The sequence below is a fragment of the Bufo bufo genome, chromosome 8 (genome assembly GCF_905171765.1).
Source record: "Bufo bufo chromosome 8, aBufBuf1.1, whole genome shotgun sequence".
NCBI classification, from domain to species: domain Eukaryota; kingdom Metazoa; phylum Chordata; class Amphibia; order Anura; family Bufonidae; genus Bufo; species Bufo bufo.
In genome coordinates this window covers 230,139,578-230,161,258 of record NC_053396.1, presented here as the reverse complement: position 1 = coordinate 230,161,258, position 21,681 = coordinate 230,139,578, and the positions used below count along the sequence as shown (strand labels likewise).

The 21,681-nt window shown below is 43.1% G+C and overlaps 1 protein-coding gene across 1 annotated transcript in view; it reads right to left on the bottom strand.

The window, feature by feature from the left end:
• Positions 1 to 21,681, bottom strand: part of ARHGAP35 (Rho GTPase activating protein 35) — a 40,728-nt gene that overhangs the window by 2,235 nt on the left and 16,812 nt on the right. Inside the window, exon 8 of the transcript XR_005780735.1 lies at positions 8,450 to 8,454. The gene's annotated coding sequence lies outside the window, so the exon portion shown is untranslated. The remainder of the gene's footprint in view (positions 1 to 8,449; positions 8,455 to 21,681) is intronic.

The window sequence follows — 21,681 nt, the reverse complement described above, 5'->3', positions numbered from 1 at the left end:
CAGGGCGCCAAGAAAAGGGGCCTCCAGGGCGCCAAGAAAAGGGGGCCTCCAGGGCGCCAAGAAAAGGGGCCTCCAGGGCGCCAAGAGAAGGGGCCTCCAGGGCGCCAAGAGAAGGGGCTTCCAGGGCGCCAAGAGAAGGGGCCTCCAGGGCGCCAAGAGAAGGGGCCTCCAGGGCGCCAAGAGAAGGGGCCAGCAGAGCGCCAAGAGAAGGGGCCAGCAGAGCGCCAAGAGAAGGGGCCAGCAGAGCGCCAAGAGAAGGGGCCAGCAGAGCGCCAAGAGAAGGGGCCAGCAGAGCGCCAAGAGAAGGGGCCAGCAGAGCGCCAAGAGAAGGGGCCAGCAGAGCGCCAAGAGAAAGGGGCCTCCAGAGCGCCAAGAGAAGGGACCCCTAGAGCACCAAGAGAAGGGGCCACCAGAGAGCCAGAATAAGGGGCCGACAAAGCACAAAGAGAAAGGGGCGCCAGAGCTCAACAAGAAGAGGCCGCAAGAGCATCAAGAGAAGGGGCCGCTAGGGCGCCAAGAGAAGGGGCAGCAACAGCGCAAAAATAAGGGGCTGCCAGAGCACCAAGAGATGGGGCAGCAACATCGCAAAAACAAGGGGGCTGCAAGAGCGCCAAAAGAAGGGGCAGCAACAGCGTGAAAACAAGGGGCTGCCAGAGCGCCAAGAGATGGGGAAGAAACAGCGCAAAAAGAAGGGGCTGCCAGAGCGCCAAGAGATGGGGAAGAAACAGCGCAAAAAGAAGGGGGCCGCCAGAGCGCCAAGAGATGGAGCCACTAGAGCGCCAAGAGAAGGGACCTCCAGAGCGCAAAGAGAAGGGGCCTCCAGGGCGCCAAGAAAAGGGGACTCCAGGGCGCCAAGAAAAGGGACCTCCAGAGCGCAAAGATAAGGCACCATCAAGAGCGAGAAGAGAAGGGTCCACCAAGTGCGCGAAGAGAAGGGGCCGCCAGAGCGCCAAGAGAAGGGGCCGCCAGAGCGCCAAGAGAAGGGCCGCCAGAGCGCCAAGAGAAGGGGCTTCCAGGGCGCCAAGAGAAGGGGCCTCCAGGGCGCCAAAAGAAGGGGCCTCCAGGGCGCCAAGAGAAGAAGCCTCCAGGGCGCCAAGAGAAGGGGCCTCCAGTGCGCCAAGAGAAGGGCCTCCAGTGCGCCAAGAGAAGGGGCCTCCAGGGCGCCAAAGAAAAGGGGCCTCCAGGGCGCCCAGAAAAGGGGCCTCCAGGGCGGCAAGAAAAGGGGCCCCCAGGGCGCCAAGAAAAGGGGCCTCCAGGGCGCCAAGAGAAGGGGCCTCCAGGGCGCCAAGAAAAGGGGCCTCCAGGGCGCCAAGAGAAGGTGCCTCCAGGGCGCCAAGAGAAGGGGCCTCCAGGGCGCCAAGAGAAGGGGCCTCCAGGGCGCCAAGAGAAGGGGCCTCCAGGGCGCCAAGAGAAGGGGCCTCCAGGGCTCCAAGAGAAGGGGCCAGCATATCGCCAAGAGAAGGGGCCAGCATAGCGCCAAGAGAAGGGGCCAGCAGAGCGCCAAGAGAAGGGGCCAGCAGAGCGCCAAGAGAAGGGGCCAGCAGAGCGCCAAGAGAAGGGGCCAGCAGAGAGCCAAGAGAAGGGGCCAGCAGAGAGCCGAGAGGTGCACCCTGATCACATGACCCCCCCCGACATCCCTGAATAGAGGTGCACCCTGATCACATGACCCCCCCCCCCCCCCCGACATCCCTGAATAGAGGTGCACCCTGATCACATGACCCCCCCCCCCCGACATCCCGAAATAGAGGTGCACCCTGATCACATGACCCCCCCCACATCCCGGAATAGAGGTGCACCCTGATCACATGACCCCCCCCCACATCCCAGAATAGAGGTGCACCCTGATCACATGACCCCCCCCCACATCCCGGAATAGAGGTGCACCCTGATCACATGACCCCCCCCACATCCCGGAATAGAGGTGCACCCTGATCACATGACCCCCCCCCCACATCCCGGAATAGAGGTGCACCCTGATCACATGACCCCCCCACATCCCGGAATAGAGGTGCACCCTGATCACATGACCCCCCCCCACATCCCAGAATAGAGGTGCACCCTGATCACATGACCCTCCCCCACATCCCGGAATAGAGGTGCACCCTGATCACATGACCCCCCCCCCACATCCCAGAATAGAGGTGCACCCTGATCACATGACCCTCCCCCACATCCCAGAATAGAGGTGCACCCTGATCACATGACCCCCCCCCCCCACATCCCGGAATAGAGGTGCACCCTGATCACATGACCCCCCCCACATCCCGGAATAGAGGTGCACCCTGATCACATGACCCTCCCACATCCCTGAATAGAGGTGCACCCTGATCACATGACCCCCCCCCCCCACATCCCGGAATAGAGGTGCACCCTGATCACATGACCCCCCCCCACATCCCGGAATAGAGGTGCACCCTGATCACATGACCCCCCCACATCCCGGTATAGAGGTGCACCCTGATCACATGACCCCCCCACATCCCGGAATAGAGGTGCACCCTGTTATTCTTGTACATAGGAGGCAGTATTATAGTAGTTATATTCTTGTACATAGGAGGCAGTATTATAGTAGTTATATTCTTGTGCATAGGAGGCAGTATTATAGTAGTTATATTCTTGTACATAGGATCAGTATTATAGTAGTTATATTCTTGTACATAGGAGCAGTATTATAGTAGTTATATTCTTGTACATAGGAGGCAGTATTATAGTAGTTATATTCTTGTACATAGGAGAAGTATTATAGTAGTTATATTCTTATACATAGGAGCAGTATTATAGCAGTTATATTCTTGTACATAGAAGGCAGTATTATAGTAGTTATATTCTTGTACATAGGAGCAGTATTATAGTAGTTATATTCTTGTACATAGGAGCAGTATTATAGCAGTTATATTCTTGTACATAGGAGCAGTATTATAGTAGTTATATTCTTGTACATAGGAGCAGTATTATAGTAGTTATATTCTTGTACATAGGAGGCAGTATTATAGTAGTTATATTCTTGTACATAGGAGCAGTATTATAGTAGTTATATTCTTGTACATAGGAGCAGTATTATAGTAGTTATATTCCTGTACATAGGGGGCAGTATTATAGTAGTTATATTCTTGTACATAGGAGGCAGTATTATAGTAGTTATATTCCTGTACATAGGAGGCAGTATTATAGTAGTTATATTACTGTACATAGGAGCAGTATTATAGTAGTTATATTCTTGTACATAGGAGGCAGTATTATAGTAGTTATATTCTTGTACATAGGAGCAGTATTATAGTAGTTATATTCTTATATATAGGAACAGTATTATAGCAGTTATATTATTGTACATAGGAGGCAGTATTATAGTAGTTATATTCCTGTACATAGGAGGCAGAATTATAGTAGTTATATTCTTGTACATAGGAGCAGTATTATAGTAGTTATATTCTTGAACATAGGAGGCAGTATTATAGTAGTAATATCCTTGTACATAGGAGGCAGTATTATAGTAGTTACAGCCAGGTCCATAAATATTGGGACATGGACACAATTCTAACATGTTTGGCTCTATTCACCACCACAATGGATGTGAGATGAAACATACAAGATGTGCTTTACCTGCAGACTGTCAGCTGTAATTTGAGGTATTTACATCCAAATCAGGTGAACGGTGCAGGAATTACAGCAGTTTGCATATGTGCCTCCCACTTGTTAAGGGACCAAAAGTAATGGGACAATTGTCTTCTCGGCTGTTCCATGGCCGGGTGTGTGTTATTCCCTCATTATCCCAATTACAATGAGCAGATAAAGGGTCCAGAGGTCATTTCCAGTCTGCTATTTGTATTTGGAATCTGTTGCTGTCAACTCTCAAGATGAGAACCAAAGAGCGGTCACTATCAGTGAAGCCATCATTAGGCTGAAAAAACAACAAAAATAAACATCAGAGACATAGCAAAAACCTTAGGCCTAATCAAAACAACATTCCTAAAAAGAAGTAACGCACCGGTGAGCTCAGCAACACGAAAAGACCCGGAAGACCACGGAAAACAACTGTGGTGGATGACCGAAGAATTCTTTCCCTGGTGAAGAAAACGCCCTTCACAACAGTTGGCCAGATCAAGAACACTCTCCAGGAGGTAGGTGTATGTGCGTCAAAGTCAACAATCAAGAGAAGACTTCACCAGAGTGAATACAGAGGGTTCACCACAAGATGTAAACCATTGATGAGCCTCAAAAACAGGAAGGCCAGATTAGAGTTTGCCAAACGACATCTAAAAAAGCCTTCACAGTTCTGGAACAACATCCTATGGACAGATGAGACCAAGATCAACTTGTACCAGAGTGATGGGAAGAGAAGAGTATGGAGAAGGAAAGGAGCTGCTCATGGTCCTAAGCATACCACCTCATCAGTGAAGCATGGTGGTGGTAGTGTCATGGCGTGGACATGTATGGCTGCCAATGGAACTGCTTCTCTTATATTTATTGATGATGTGACTGCTGACAAAAGCAGCAGGATGAATTCTGAAGGGTTTGGGGCAATATTATCTGCTCATATTCAGCCAAATGCTTCAGAACTCATTGGACGGCGCTTCACAGTGCAGATGGACAATGACCCAAAGCATACTGCAAAAGCAACCAAAGAGTTTAAGGGAAAGAAGTGGAATGTTCGAAAATGGCCGAGTCAATCCCCGGACCTGAATCCGATTGAGCATTTCACTTGGTGAAGACAAAACTGAAGGGAAAATGCCCCAAGAACAAGCAGGAGCTGAAGACAGTTGCAGTAGAGGCCTGGCCGAGCATCACCAGGGATGAGACCAGCGTCTGGTGAGGTCTATGCGTTCCAGACTTCAGGCTGTAATTGGCTGCAAAGGATTTACAACCAAGTATTAAAAAGTGAAAGTTTGATTTATGATTATAATTCTGTCCCATTACTTTTGGTCCCTTAACAAGTAGGAGGCACATATGTAACTGCTGTAATTCCTGCACCGTTCACCTGATTTGGATGTAAATCCCCTCAGATTACAGCTGACAGTCTGCAGGTAAAGCACATCTTGTCCGTTTCATTTCACATCCATTGTGGTGGTCTATAGAGCCAAAAATGTTAGAATTGTGTCCATGTCCCAATATTTATGGACCTGACTGTATATTCCTGTACATAGGAGCAGTATTATAGTAGTTATATTCTTGTACATAGGAGCAGTATTATAGTAGTTATATTCTTGTACATAGGAGGCAGTATTATAGTAGTTATATTCTTGTACATAGGAGGCAGTATTATAGTAGTTATATTCTTGTACATAGGAGCAGTATTATAGTAGTTATATTCTTGTACATTGGAGCAGTATTATAGTAGTTTATATTCTTGTACATAGGAGGCAGTATTATAGTAGTTATATTCTTGTACATAGGAGGCAGTATTATAGTAGTTATATTCTTGTACATAGGAGCAGTATTATAGTAGTTATATTCTTGTACATAGGAGGCAGTATTATAGTAGTTATATTCTTGTACATAGGAGGCAGTATTATAGTAGTTATATTCTTGTACATAGGAGGCAGTATTATAGTAGTTATATTCTTGTACATAGGAGCAGTATTATAGTAGTTATATTCTTGTACATAGGAGCAGTATTATAGTAGTTATATTCTTGTACATAGGAGCAGTATTATAGTAGTTATATTCTTGTACATAGGAGCAGTATTATAGTAGTTATATTCTTGTACATCGCAGGCAGTATTATAGTAGTTATATTCTTGTACATAGGAGGCAGTATTATAGTAGTTATATTCTTGTATATAGGAGCAGTATTATAGTAGTTATATTCTTGTACATAGGAGCAGTATTATAGTAGTTATATTCTTGTACATAGGAGCAGTATTATAGTAGTTATATTCTTGTACATAGGAGCAGTATTATAGTAGTTATATTCTTATACATAGGAGCAGTATTATAGTAGTTATATTCCTGTACATAGCAGGCAGTATTATAGTAGTTATATTCTTGTTCATAGGAGCAGTATTATAGAAGTTATATTCTTGTATATAGGAGCAGTATTATAGTAGTTATATTCTTGTACATAGGAGGCAGTATTATAGCAGTTATATTCTTGCACATAGGGGCAGTATTATAGTAGTTATATTCTTGTACATAGGAGGCAGTATTATAGTAGTTATATTCTTGTACATAGGAGCAGTATTATAGTAGTTATATTCTTATACATAGGAGCAGTATTATAGTAGTTATATTCTTGCACATAGGGGCAGTATTATAGTAGTTATATTCTTGTACATAGGAGCAGTATTATAGTAGTTATATTCTTGTACATAGGAGGCAGTATTATAGTAGTTATATTCTTGTACATAGGAGGCAGTATTATAGTAGTTATATTCTTGTACATAGGAGGCAGTATTATAGTAGTTATATTCTTGTACATAGGAGCAGTATTATAGTAGTTATATTCTTGTACATAGGAGCAGTATTATAGTAGTTATATTCTTGTACATAGGAGCAGTATTATAGTAGTTATATTCTTGTACATAGGAGCAGTATTATAGTAGTTATATTCTTGTACATCGCAGGCAGTATTATAGTAGTTATATTCTTGTACATAGGAGGCAGTATTATAGTAGTTATATTCTTGTATATAGGAGCAGTATTATAGTAGTTATATTCTTGTACATAGGAGCAGTATTATAGTAGTTATATTCTTGTACATAGGAGCAGTATTATAGTAGTTATATTCTTGTACATAGGAGCAGTATTATAGTAGTTATATTCTTATACATAGGAGCAGTATTATAGTAGTTATATTCCTGTACATAGCAGGCAGTATTATAGTAGTTATATTCTTGTTCATAGGAGCAGTATTATAGAAGTTATATTCTTGTATATAGGAGCAGTATTATAGTAGTTATATTCTTGTACATAGGAGGCAGTATTATAGCAGTTATATTCTTGCACATAGGGGCAGTATTATAGTAGTTATATTCTTGTACATAGGAGGCAGTATTATAGTAGTTATATTCTTGTACATAGGAGCAGTATTATAGTAGTTATATTCTTATACATAGGAGCAGTATTATAGTAGTTATATTCTTGCACATAGGGGCAGTATTATAGTAGTTATATTCTTGTACATAGGAGGCAGTATTATAGTAGTTATATTCTTGTACATAGGAGCAGTATTATAGTAGTTATATTCTTGTACATAGGAGCAGTATTATAGTAGTTATATTCTTGTACATAGGGGACAGTATAATAGTAGTTATATTCTTGTACATAGGAGACAGTATTATAGTAGTTATATTCTTGTACATAGGAGCAGTATTATAGCAGTTATATTCTTGTATATAGGAGCAGTATTATAGTAGTTATATTCTTGTACATAGGAGTCAGTATTATAGCAGTTATATTCTTGTACATAGGAGCAGTATTATAGTAGTTATATTCTTGTACATAGGAGCAGTAATATAGCAGTTATATTCTTGGACATAGGAGCAGTATTATAGTAGTTATATTCTTGTACATAGGAGCAGTATTATAGCAGTTATATTCTTGGACATAGGAGCAGTATTATAGTAGTTATATTCTTGTACATAGGAGCAGTATTATAGTAGTTATATTCTTGTACATAGCAGCAGTATTATAGTAGTTATATTCTTGTACATAGGAGGCAGTATTATAGTAGTTATATTCTTGTACATAGGAGCAGTATTATAGTAGTTATATTCTTGTACATAGGAGCAGTATTATAGTAGTTATATTCTTGTACATAGGAGGCAGTATTATAGCAGTTATATTCCTGTACATAGGAGGCAGTATTATAGCAGTTATATTCTTGTACATAGGAGCAGTATTATAGTAGTTATATTCTTGTACATAGGAGCAGTATTATAGTAGTTATATTCTTGTACATAGGAGGCAGTATTATAGCAGTTATATTCCTGTACATAGGAGCAGTATTATAGTAGTTATATTCTTGTACATAGGAGCAGTATTATAGTAGTTATATTCTTGTACATAGGAGCAGTATTATAGTAGTTATATTCTTGTACATAGGAGGCAGTATTATAGCAGTTATATTCCTGTACATAGGAGGCAGTATTATAGCAGTTATATTCTTGTACATAGGAGCAGTATTATAGTAGTTATATTCTTGTACATAGGAGGCAGTATTATAGCAGTTATATTCCTGTACATAGGAGCAGTATTATAGTAGTTATATTCTTGTACATAGGAGCAGTATTATACACTGCTCAAAAAAATAAAGGGAACACTTAAACAACACAATGTAACTCCAAGTCAATCACACTTCTGTGAAATCAAACTGTCCACTTAGGAAGCAACACTGAGTGACAATCAATTTCACATGCTGTTGTGCAAATGGGATCGACAACAGGTGGAAATGATAGGCAATTAGCAAGACACCCCCAATAAAGTAGTGGTTCTGCAGGTGGTGACCACAGACCACTTCTCAGTTCCTATACTTCCTGGCTGATGTTTTGGTTACTTTTGAATGCTGGCGGTGCTTTCACTCTAGTGGTAGCATGAGACGGAGTCTACAACCCACACAAGTGGCTCAGGTAGTGCAGCTTATCCAGGATGGCACATCAATGCGAGCTGTGGCAAGAAGGTTTGCTGTGTCTGTCAGCGTAGTGTCCAGAGCATGGAGGCGCTACCAGGAGACAGGCCAATACATCAGGAGACGTGAAGGAGGCCGTAGGAGGGCAACAACCCAGCAGCAGGACCGCTACCTCCGCCTTTGTGCAAGGAGGAACAGGAGGAGCACTGCCGGAGCCCTGCAAAATGACCTCCAGCAGGCCACAAATGTGCATGTGTCTGCTCAAACGGTCATAAACAGACTCCATGAGGGTGATATGAGGGCCCGACGTCCACAGGTGGGGGTTGTGCTTACAGCCCAACACCGTGCAGGACGTTTGGCATTTGCCAGAGAACACCAAGATTGGCAAATTCGCCACTGACGCCCTGTGCTCTTCACAGATGAAAGCAGGTTCACACTGAGCACATGTGACAGACGTGACAGAGTCTGGAGACGTCGTGGAGAACGTTCTGCTGCCTACAACATCCTCCAGCATGACTGGTTTGGCATTAGGTCAGTAATGGTGTGGGGTGGCATTTCTTTGGAGGGCCGCACAGCCCTCCATGTGCTCGCCAGAGGTAGCCCGACTGCCATTAGGTACCGAGATGAGATCCTCAGACCCCTTGTGAGACCATATGCTGGTGCGGTTGGCCCTGGGTTCCTCCTAATGCAAGACAATGCTAGACCTCATGTGGCTGGAGTGTGTCAGCAGTTCCTGCAAGGCGAAGGCATTGATGCTATGGACTGGCCCGCCCGTTCCCCAGACCTGAATCCAATTGAGCACATCTGGGACATCATGTCTCGCTCTATCAACCAACGTCACGTTGCACCACAGACTGTCCAGGAGTTGGCAGATGCTTTAGTCCAGGTCTGGGAGGAGATCCCTCAGGAGACCGTCCGCCACCTCATCAGGAGCATGCACAGGCGTTGTAGGGAGGTCATACAGGCACGTGGAGGCCACACACACTACTGAGCCTCATTCTGACTTGTTTTAAGGACATTACAATAAAGTTGGATCAGCCTGTAGTGTGTTTTTCCACTTTAATTTTGAGGGTGACTCCAAATCCAGACCTCCATGGGTTAAAAAATTTGATTTCAATTTTTATATTTTTGCGTGATTTTGTTGTCGGCACATTCAACTATGTAAAGAACAAAGTATTTCAGAAGAATATTTAATTAACTCAGATCTAGGATGTGTTATTTTTGTGTTCCCTTTATTTTTTTGAGCAGCGAAGTAGTTATATTCTTGTACATAGGAGCAGTATTATAGTAGTTATATTCCTGTACATAGGAGGCAGTATTATAGTAGTTATATTCTTGTACATAGGAGCAGTATTATAGTAGTTATATTCTTGTACATAGGAGCAGTATTATAGTAGTTATATTCTTGTACATAGGAGCAGTATTATAGTAGTTATATTCTTGTACATAGAAGCAGTATTATAGTAGATATATTCTTGTACATAGGAGGCAGTATTATAGTAGTTATATTCTTGTACATAGGAGCAGTATTATAGTAGTTATATTCTTGTACATAGGAGCAGTATTATAGTAGATATATTCTTGTACATAGGAGCAGTATTATAGTAGTTATATTCTTGTACATAGAAGCAGTATTATAGTAGATATATTCTTGTACATAGGAGGCAGTATTATAGTAGTTATATTCTTGTACATAGGAGCAGTATTATAGTAGTTATATTCTTGTACATAGGAGCAGTATTATAGTAGATATATTCTTGTACATAGGAGCAGTATTATAGCAGTTATATTCTTGTACACAGGAGCAGTATTATAGTAGTTATATTCTTGTACATAGGAGGCAGTATTATAGTAGTTATATTCTTGTACATAGGAGCAGTATTATAGTAGTTATATTCTTGTACATAGGAGGCAGTATTATAGTAGTTATATTCTTGTACATAGGAGGCAGTATTATAGTAGTTATATTCTTGTACATAGGAGCAGTATTATAGTAGATATATTCTTGTACATAGGAGCAGTATTATAGTAGTTATATTCTTGTACATAGGAGCAGTATTATAGTAGTTATATTCTTGTACATAGGAGCAGTATTATAGTAGTTATATCCCTGTACAAAGGAGCAGTATTATAGTAGTTATATCCTTGTACATAGGAGGCAGTATTATAGTAGTTATATTCTTGTACATAGGAGCAGTATTATAGTAGTTATATTCTTGTACATTGGAGCAGTATTATAGTAGTTATATTCTTGTACATAGGAGGCAGTATTATAGTAGTTATATTCTTGTACATAGGAGGCAGTATTATAGTAGTTATATTCTTGTACATAGGAGCAGTATTATAGTAGTTATATTCTTGTACATAGGAGCAGTATTATAGTAGTTATATCCCTGTACAAAGGAGCAGTATTATAGTAGTTATATTCTTGTACATAGGAGGCAGTATTATAGTAGTTATATTCTTGTACATAGGAGGCAGTATTATAGTAGTTATATTCTTGTACATAGGAGCAGTATTATAGTAGTTATATTCTTGTACATAGGAGGCAGTATTATAGTAGTTATATTCTTGTACATAGGAGCAGTATTATAGTAGTTATATTCTTGTACATAGGAGCAGTATTATAGTAGTTATATTCTTGTACATAGGAGGCAGTATTATAGTAGTTATATTCTTGTACATAGGAGCAGTATTATAGTAGTTATATTCCTGTACATAGGAGGTAGTATTATAGCAGTTATATTCTTGTACATAGGAGCAGTATTATAGCAGTTATATTCCTGTACATAGGAGGTAGTATTATAGCAGTTATATTCTTGTACATAGGAGGCAGTATTATAGTAGTTATATTCTTGTACATAGGAGCAGTATTATAGTAGTTATATTCCTGTACATAGGAGGTAGTATTATAGCAGTTATATTCTTGTACATAGGAGCAGTATTATAGCAGTTATATTCTTGTACATAGGAGCAGTATTATAGTAGTTATATTCTTGTACAGTCGTGGCCAAAAGTTTTGAGAATGACACAAATATTAGTTTTCACAAAGTTTGCTGCTAAACTGCTGTTAGATCTTTGTGTCAGTTGTTTCTGTGATGTAGTGAAATATAATTACACGCACTTCATACGTTTCAAAGGCTTTTATCGACAATTACATGACATTTATGCAGAGAGTCAGTATTTGCAGTGTTGGCCCTTCTTTTTCAGGACCTCTGCAATCCGACTGCGCATGCTCTCAATCATCTTCTGGGCCAATTCCTGACTGATACAACCCATTCTTTCATCATCACTTCTTGGAGTTTGTCAGAATTAGTGGGTTTTTGTTTGTCCTCCCGCCTCTTGAGGATTGACCACAAGTTCTCAATGGGATTAAGATCTGGGGAGTTTCCAGGCCATGGACCCAAAATGTCAACGTTTTGGTCCCCGAGCCTCTTAGTTATCACTTTTGCCTTATGGCACGGTGCTCCATCGTGCTGGAAAATGCATTGTTCTTCACCAAACTGTTGTTGGATTGTTGGAAGAAGTTGCTGTTGGAGGGTGTTTTGGTGCCATTCTTTATTCATGGCTGTGTTTTTGGGCAAAATTGTGAGTGAGCCCACTCCCTTGGATGAGAAGCAACCCCACACATGAATGGTCTCAGGATGCTTTACTGTTGGCATGACACAGGACTGATGGTAGCGCTCACCTTTTCTTCTCCGGACAAGCCTTTTTCCAGATGCCCCAAACAATCGGAAAGAGGCTTCATCGGAGAATATGACTTTGCCCCAGTCCTCAGCAGTCCATTCACCATATTTTCTGCAGAAGATCAATCTGTCCCTGGTGTTTTTTTGGAGAGAAGTGGCTTCTTTGCTGCCCTTCTTGACACCAGGCCATCTTCCAGAAGTCTTGGCCTCACTGTGCGTGCAGATGCGCTCACACCTGCCTGCTGCCATTCCTGAGCAAGCGCTGCACTGGTGGCACTCCGATCCCACAGCTGAATCCTCTTTAGGAGACGATCCTGGCGCTTGCTGGACTTTCTTGGACGCCCTGAAGCCTTCTTAACAAGAATTGAACCTCTTTCCTTGAAGTTCTTGATGATCCTATAAATTGTTGATTGAGGTGCAGTCTTAGTAGCCACAATATCCTTGCCTGTGAAGCCATTTTTATGCAACGCAATGATGGCTGCACGCGTTTCTTTGCAGGTCACCATGGTTAACAATAGAAGAACAAGGATTTCAAGCATCAAACCTCCTTTTAACAGGTCAAGTCTGCCATTTTAACCCAATCAGCCTGACATAATGATCTCCAGCCTTGTGCTCGTCAACATTCTCACCTGAGTTAACAAGACGATTACTGAAATGATCTCAGCAGGTCCTTTAATGACAGCAATGAAATGCAGTGGAAAGTTTTTTTTGGGATTAAGTTAATTTTCATGGCAAAGAAGGACTATGCAATTCATCTGATCACTCTTCATAACATTCTGGAGTAGATGCAAATTGCTATTATAAAAACTTAAGCAGCAACTTTTCCAATTCCCAATATTTATCTAATTTTATGACAAGACACGGAGGCTTCGTATTGCTTAAACTTCCTTTACTGTTACCATAGCAGCAAAGAAATGAACATGTCAATCACAAAGAAAACACCATAGTAACCGACTCCTCCCCCTTATCCCAGTATATAATGACTCCACACTCTGGGATCATCCTCTTTCTTTGCTGCTGCCATGGCAGATAAGTATCCTCTGTGTTAATAGAATCCTTGTTTGTCATTTATTTGATTATATAGCGTTTAGGTGTAATTTTACATCGTTACAGGTCTTTTCTGTGGGGGCCTTGCCCCTTACCACTTTACTACTGCGCTTCTACCTTAGGGTAGTTATTTTATCTTTTCTCTTTCCCTTCCCCCTTGGGGGTTTTTTCGCCCCAGTCTGCCCTTATTATCTTTCGCTTCCGGGTTCAGTCTGGTCCCATACCTCTCGTTCCTTACCGGTATTCCCGGTTCGTTTCAGCCTACTCGCGGCCTCCCCAGCCGTAGTCTCGCGTTACGCGAGATTTCCTCCGTCATCCTGTTTTCCTCCTGGCTCTGGCAGGCAAGTCCGAGGTCTCGCGATCGCGAGATTTCGGTCTCTTCTCTTCCGGCATCGGCGCTCCTGTCCTGGATTACGGCCACCTGAGATCTCGTGAGATCTCGGCCGTTCCTCAGGATTTTCGCGCCGTTTGTCTCCTCCTGTGCTCCGGTAGCTCTCACCTTACTCGGTGCCGGTTTTTCTACTTGGTGAGTGTTTATCTTTGCGCCCGGTTTTTCTCCTTTGGCATTCCCGATCCTCACTGTCGTTTTCTTTCAGGTCTTTGTTCCTTTGGTGGTCTGGGGTGACTAACTCCTGTCCACTCTATCACTATGTCTCAACGCAGTAGCTCCTCTTCTGTTAGGCAGGACCCTGCTGCCCCCCCCCCCTTAGCCCCCCTAATTCTCCCAGCTTAAGGAATGTCTCCTCACAGGAGCGACATAATGCTGCGCTGCAGCAATCTATTTCTGAGGCTATCATGGTTGCTATGGGCTCCATGTCCTCAGCTTTATCACAGTCATTATCTCAGGCCTTATGTGTTCAGCCCTCTAGGGCCACACAAGATCCTATATTGGTCTCTGAAGGACCATCCGCCTCCAGAACTCTTAGAACCGATGGTAATCCATCACATGACCACGCGGTTGTCCCGCGAAAAAGAGCCTGTGCACGACAGGCAGAACGTTCTCGTGCTTGGAAATCGGCCAGGACCCTTCCTGAGCCTTTGACTGATTCTGACAGAGAATCGATTGAGGAGGTTCAGAATGAGTTCCATTATGACTCAGGGGAGGAGCTTGAGGACGTCGAAACTGACCCTCTGGATATATTGCCAGCTCCCATCCCACCCACGCCTGCGGGCGTCCCTCAGGAAGGCCTTCCAACACCTGACGATCTTCTGTTTGACCCGCTAGGTGCCCCCCTATTTAATCCGGATGAGTTACATCATCCCAGATCAGCAGAATGGCTTCCCGCCACACATGTAGCACATTATTTGGAGGAGAAAATCCGTGCTCCCCTAAGCAAGGAGTCCCGCAGTAAATTGCGAGCGGAATGCCCCCGCCCTTTGATCCCCAATAAAGTGTGTGAAACACCGACTGTCGACCCTAAGATGGTCCAATTTCTCACGAAAACAAAGTTTAACCCGAAAAAAGGGCTTGATTCAGCCTTGCGGGCGGTCCAGGATAAACTTCTGGACATCACGGGCCCTCTTGCAAAAATATTCGACATGGCCGAGTCCGCCAAGGCGGAGGGTAAACAGGTGGATCCTGTCGAGTTAGGAGGATGGGTTCAGAGGGCCATTTGCATTGCAGGCAATGTAAATACCTCCTTAGCCATCGAACGGCGTAAAGCCATCTTGATGAAGGTGGAGCCTAAGCTCTCCAACCTTGCACTGTCAGAAGCAGGAAAAAATGCTCAGGGTCTCTTATTTGGAGACTCGTTTATTAAAGAACTAGGCAGATATGTCGGGGCCTTTACGGCTTTAGATAAAGCCCAGACATCAATGAAGAGGGTCTTTAACACCCGTTTTTCCAACAGGGCCGGCAGCTCTAGGGGCCGTCTGTCCGGCCGGTCCGATTTCCATTCCCGGGGTACGGGAAGAGGCTCCTTCAACTATAGATCCTCTCTTCAGGATACCAGACATCAACCATCCTTCTTCCCATCCAGGGGTTTTTCAGGACGGTCCAGGAGCTACCGTGGAGCCCCATCCTATCGTCGACCAGTTGGTAAGTGCCCCTCCCGTCCTACCGTTACTTTCTTCAACAGGTTGTGTCGGGGGCAGACTCCGTCACTTTTCCAATGCCTGGTCCGAGATCACCTCAGACCGGTGGGTTTTAGACACCATCATGGGTTTCACTATAGACCTGGTAGCCCCTCCAAGCCTACTACCAAGTCCCAGACACGTTCTATGGACGGGGTCGGTGCAACGTCTGCTGCACAGAGAACTGAAAGAACTCGTCCTCAAGCAGGCGATAGAACGCACTTCTCCCCATTCAGCTGCGGTAATCAGCAGTATGTTTTTGGTACAGAAAAAGGGCGGCCAGTCACGCCCAGTTATAAACCTAAAGTCTCTCAACTCTATAGTCCAATATCGCCATTTCAAGATGGAGGGCATCCATCTTCTGAGAGACATGCTCCTTCCGGGCGATTGGATGGTCAAACTGGACCTCAAGGATGCCTACCTCACGGTCCCGGTGGCTCCGACCTCCAGGAACCTACTTTGCTTTCCTTGGGGAGACCAGCTTTGGCGGTTCACTTGCCTGCCTTTCGGTCTCTCATCCGCCCCTTGGTGCTTCACCAAAATAATGAAGCCCGTAGTGTCCTGGCTCCGCAGGAGAGGGGTGCGCATGATAATTTATCTAGACGATATTCTTATCATGGCAGGGAGTCCGTCCCTTCTTCACTCTCATCTGTTCATGACCACCAACCTCCTATCCAGGTTGGGTTTCATCATAAACCAGGAGAAGTCATGCCTCATTGCATCGACTTCTATAGAGTTCCTGGGATTCAGGATAGATTCCTCTTCTCTGACCCTTCACCTTCCTCTGTCCAAGGTCTGGGCTATTCGCAAAGAGCTGCGACATGCTCTGCTTCGACCCCAACTATCTCTGCGTCACTTAGCACGCCTTATAGGTCTCCTGGCGTCGTCCATCCAGGCCATCTTCCCGGCTCCTTTACACTACCGAGCTCTCCAGAGACTCAAAATTGCACACCTCCGAGCCGGGGCCACATACTCAGACATGGTCACGCTCGATTCAGAAACGAGGGACGAGCTTCTATGGTGGATTCACAATCTATCAGTCTGGAATGGCAAAGCCCTGTTCGGTCCCTTACCGGATTTGATTATAGAATCCCATGCCAGCCTACACGGCTGGGGGGCTCATTGCAATGGGATTTCCACCGGAGGTCCTTGGTCCCCAGAGGAGTCCCGCCTCCACATAAATGGCCTGGAATTACTGGCAGGGTCGTTGGCGATTCGCAGTTTCGCCAACGGCACGGTCACGACCTGTATCAGATTGCGGATGGACAACGTCTCCGCGGTCCGATACGTAAACGGGATGGGCGGCACTCGTTCTTCGGTTCTGACAGTCTCAACCGTGGTTCCCACTGCTTCTGGACTTATTGGTGGATCGTCCAATCCTCCTCCCGGACCTTCCCTGGCTCTTGCGGGATCCTTTGGGAGCACAACATCCTCTCATTCAATCAGGCGGGCTTCGTCTTCTCGCTTGCAGGATCTCGGGTGTCCCGTCTCGCTGTCTGGAGTTTCGGACACGACTCTTTTCTTATTGGAGAACGCATGGGCTCCAGGAACTAGACGGGCTTATCGCTCCGCCTGGGACGCTTGGGCTCGCTGGTGCGGAGCTCAAGATTTCTGGGAGTTTTGCCTTACCAAAGGTATTGTAGTTATAGCAGAACACCTTCCGGGTCTCCGCAATGTGGTAGCAGACTGTAATTCTCGATATATTTCGGATTCCAGCGATTGGAAGTTAGACGAGGGGGTATTCCTAACTTTATCGTCTCACTGGGGTCCTCCGTTGATAGACCTTTTCGCGAACCGTCTGAACGCTCAGACTTCCAGATTCTTCAGCTGGCGTCCGGATCCGCTGGCGGAGGCGGTGGATGCGTTTCTGCAACAGTGGGGGGGGGGAGCGCTGATGTATGCGTTTCCGCCGTTCGCTTTAATTCCCCGAGTTCTCCTCCAAGCCCAACGCCAATTAGCGGATCTGATCCTGATCGTTCCGCTGTGGCAGTCTCAACCGTGGTTCCCACTGCTTCTGGACTTATTGGTGGATCGTCCAATCCTCCTCCCGGACCTTCCCTGGCTCTTGCGGGATCCTTTGGGAGCACAACATCCTCTCATTCAATCAGGCGGGCTTCGTCTTCTCGCTTGCAGGATCTCGGGTGTCCCGTCTCGCTGTCTGGAGTTTCGGACACGACTCTTTTCTTATTGGAGAACGCATGGGCTCCAGGAACTAGACGGGCTTATCGCTCCGCCTGGGACGCTTGAGCTCGCTGGTGCGGAGAAAGGGACCTGGATCCCCTTCGGGCTCCTTTAATGTCGGTTTTGTCCTTCTTGTCTTCTTTATATGATTCAGGTAAAGCCTATCGCACTATTAATCTTTACAGATCGGCCATATCTTCCCGACACGAGGGTTCCCCTGCGGGTCAACATCCTTTGGTGTGCCGTCTGCTGAAGGGCTCTCGTTTGTCTCGACCTCCCAGACCTCGTTTCTCAGCAACTTGGGATGTGGGGTTGGTTTTAAGTTTCCTGGTTTCTTGGTCTTCCAACGATCAATTATCACTACGCCAGTTATCAGCTAAGTTGGTTACGCTGCTTTGCCTAATTTCGTGTAAGCGGGTGTCTGATGTGCGGGCATTAGATCACGATGCTCGGTCCTTTACGCCGGATGGGGTTTTATTTAACATTTCCAGGCGCACTAAGACGAACATTCGTTCAGTGGCTTACCCCGCTTTCCCTCAGTCCCCACAGCTATGCCCGGTGGCGTGCCTTCAGGAGTACGAATCTCGTACTGCGTCTTTACGTGTCTCTACTTCTCCTAATCTGTTTATCTCTTTTCGGAAGCCCTACGCTCCAGTCGCCAGTGTGACACTGTCTCGCTGGGTTAAGGAAATTATGAGTCAGGCCGGTATTGACACTAATATCTTTACGGCTCATTCCGTCCGCAGTGCTTCCGCTACCTCTATGTCGGTCGCCGGGGCCCGTCTGGAGGATGTTATGCGTTTAGCGGATTGGTCTAGGGTGTCCACTTTCCGGGAGTTTTACTTTCGCCCGGAGTCTCATGCTTTTAACTCGGTTATCTCTCAGCTTTAAACTAGCAATACGAAGCCTCCGTGTCTTGTCATAAAATTTCATGATTTTCCTATTACATGACGTAAAGTCATGATTTTATTAAAGACACGGAGGCGAGTATTGCCCTCCCTTACCCACCCTGTTGGGTTTTTCGGAAGAATCTAGTACAGCTTGTTTTATTTATTTATGCATTATGTGTTTATTTATGAATATTTTGTTGATTGAATTTTGTTGTAAAGTTTGACTTTCCATCATGATATATTCTTGTGGTACTACCTCGTATTTTGTGTTCTCGTCCGCAGGTTGAAGTTCCTCCTCCTCAGGGTTTTTTGCCTAGACACACTCGTTGGTGTTTTCGTGGCTACTAAAGTTCGGCTGTCTGGTCGGTTGACGAGTTGGTCCTAAGGTTCAGAACTGTTGTTTTCGTTCAGAAAGATCCAGTTTCCGGAAGAGTCAGCGGTTTGAGTGGCTGTTCAAAGAAAGAGGATGATCCCAGAGTGTGGAGTCTATATATACTGGGATAAGGGGGAGGAGTCGGTTACTATGGTGTTTTCTTTGTGATTGACATGTTCATTTCTTTGCTGCTATGGTAACAGTAAAGGAAGTTTAAGCAATACTCACCTCCGTGTCTTTAATAAAATCATGACTTTACGTCATGTAATAGGAAAATCATGAAATTCTCAAAACTTTTGGCCACGACTGTACATAGGAGCAGTATTATAGTAGTTATATTCTTGTACATAGGAGCAGTATTATAGTAGTTATATTCCTGTACATAGGAGCAGTATTATAGTAGTTATATTCTTGTACATAGGAGGCAGTATTATAGTAGTTATATTCTTGTACATAGGAGGCAGTATTATAGTAGTTATATTCTTGTACATAGGAGCAGTATTATAGTAGTTATATTCTTGTACATAGGAGGCAGTATTATAGTAGTTATATTCTTGTACATAGGAGCAGTATTATAGTAGTTATATTCCTGTACATAGGAGCAGTATTATAGTAGTTATATTCTTGTACATAGGAGGCAGTATTATAGTAGTTATATTCTTGTACATAGGAAGCAGTATTATAGTAGTTATATTCTTGTACATAGGAGCAGTATTATAGTAGTTATATTCTTGTACATAGGAGCAGTATTATAGTAGTTATATTCTTGTACATAGGAACAGTATTATAGTAGTTATATTCTTGTACATAGGAGCAGTATTATAGTAGATATATTCTTGTACATAGGAGCAGTATTATAGCAGTTATATTCCTGTACATAGGAGCAGTATTATAGTAGTTATATTCTTGAAGATAGGAGCAGTATTATAGCAGTTATATACTTGTACATAGGAGGCAGTATTATAGTAGTTATATACTTGTACATAGGAGCAGTATTATAGTAGTTATATTCTTGAAGATAGGAGCAGTATTATAGTAGTTATATTCTTGTACATGGGAGCAGTATTATAGTAGTTATATTCTTGTACATAGGAGCAGTATTATAGTAGTTATATTCTTGTACATAGGAGGCAATATTATAGTAGTTATATTCTTGTACATAGGAGGCAGTATTATAGTAGTTATATTCTTGTATGGAGCAGTATTATAGCAGTTATATTCTTGTACATAGGAGCAGTATTACAGTAGTTATATTGTTGTACATAGGATTAGTATTATAGTAGTTATATTCTTGTACATAGGAGCAGTATTATAGTAGTTATATTCTTGTACATAGGAGCAGTATTATAGTAGTTATATTCCTGTACATAGGAGGCAGTATTATAGTAGTAATATTCTTGTACATAGGAGCAGTATTATAGTAGTTATATTCTTGTACATAGGAGCAGTATTATAGTAGTTATATTCTTGTACATAGGAGCAGTATTATAGTAGTTATATTCTTGTACATAGGAGCAGTATTATAGTAGTTATATTCTTGTACATAGGAGCAGTATTATAGTAGTTATATTCTTGTACATAGGAGCAGTATTATAGTAGTTATATTCTTGTACATAGGAGGCAGTATTATAGTAGTTATATTCCTGTACATAGGAGCAGTATTATAGTAGTTATATTCTTGTACATAGGAGCAGTATTATAGTAGTTATATTCTTGCACATAGGAGGCAGTATTATAGTAGTTATATTCTTGTACATAGGAGCAGTATTATAGTAGTTATATTCTTGTACATAGAAGCAGTATTATAGTAGTTATATTCTTGTACATAGGAGCAGTATTATAGTAGTTATATTCTTGTACATAGGAGCAGTATTATAGTAGTTATATTCTTGTATATAGGAGGCAGTATTATAGTAGATATATTCTTGTACATAGGAGCAGTATTATAGTAGTTATATTCTTGTACATAGGAGGCAGTATTATAGTAGTTATATTCTTGTACATAGGAGGCAGTATTATAGTAGTTATATTCTTGTACATAGGAGGCAGTATTATAGTAGTTATATTCCTGTACATAGGAGCAGTATTATAGTAGTTATATTCTTGTACATAGGAGCAGTATTATAGTAGTTATATTCTTGCACATAGGAGGCAGTATTATAGTAGTTATATTCTTGTACATAGGAGCAGTATTATAGTAGTTATATTCTTGTACATAGAAGCAGTATTATAGTAGTTATATTCTTGTACATAGGAGCAGTATTATAGTAGTTATATTCTTGTACATAGGAGCAGTATTATAGTAGTTATATTCTTGTATATAGGAGGCAGTATTATAGTAGATATATTCTTGTACATAGGAGCAGTATTATAGTAGTTATATTCTTGTACATAGGAGGCAGTATTATAGTAGTTATATTCTTGTACATAGGAGGCAGTATTATAGTAGTTATATTCTTGTACATAGGAGGCAGTATTATAGTAGTTATATTCTTGTATATAGGAGCAGTATTATAGTAGTTATATTCTTGTATATAGGAGCAGCATTATAGTAGTTATATTCTTGTATATAGGAGCAGTATTATTCTTGTACATAGGAGGGTTCTGATTGGCTGCTATGAGTTCAGGGCTCTTCCAGTACATAACGTCCTACAACTGTCCCCTGGTCAGATCCTATTTCCTACCAAATCTAAGCAGTGGCCCTTGGTTTCTGCGCCAGTTGTCTTCGTTTCTCATCATTTTCAAATTTTCCTTCTTTTTTTGAACTGAAACATCCTGGTTTGTATCCTCAGACACCACATGCTGACGTGGTTGCACTCACAGAGCTGAGGGTTCGCTACAACGTTCCAGTATCTACATTGTACACAT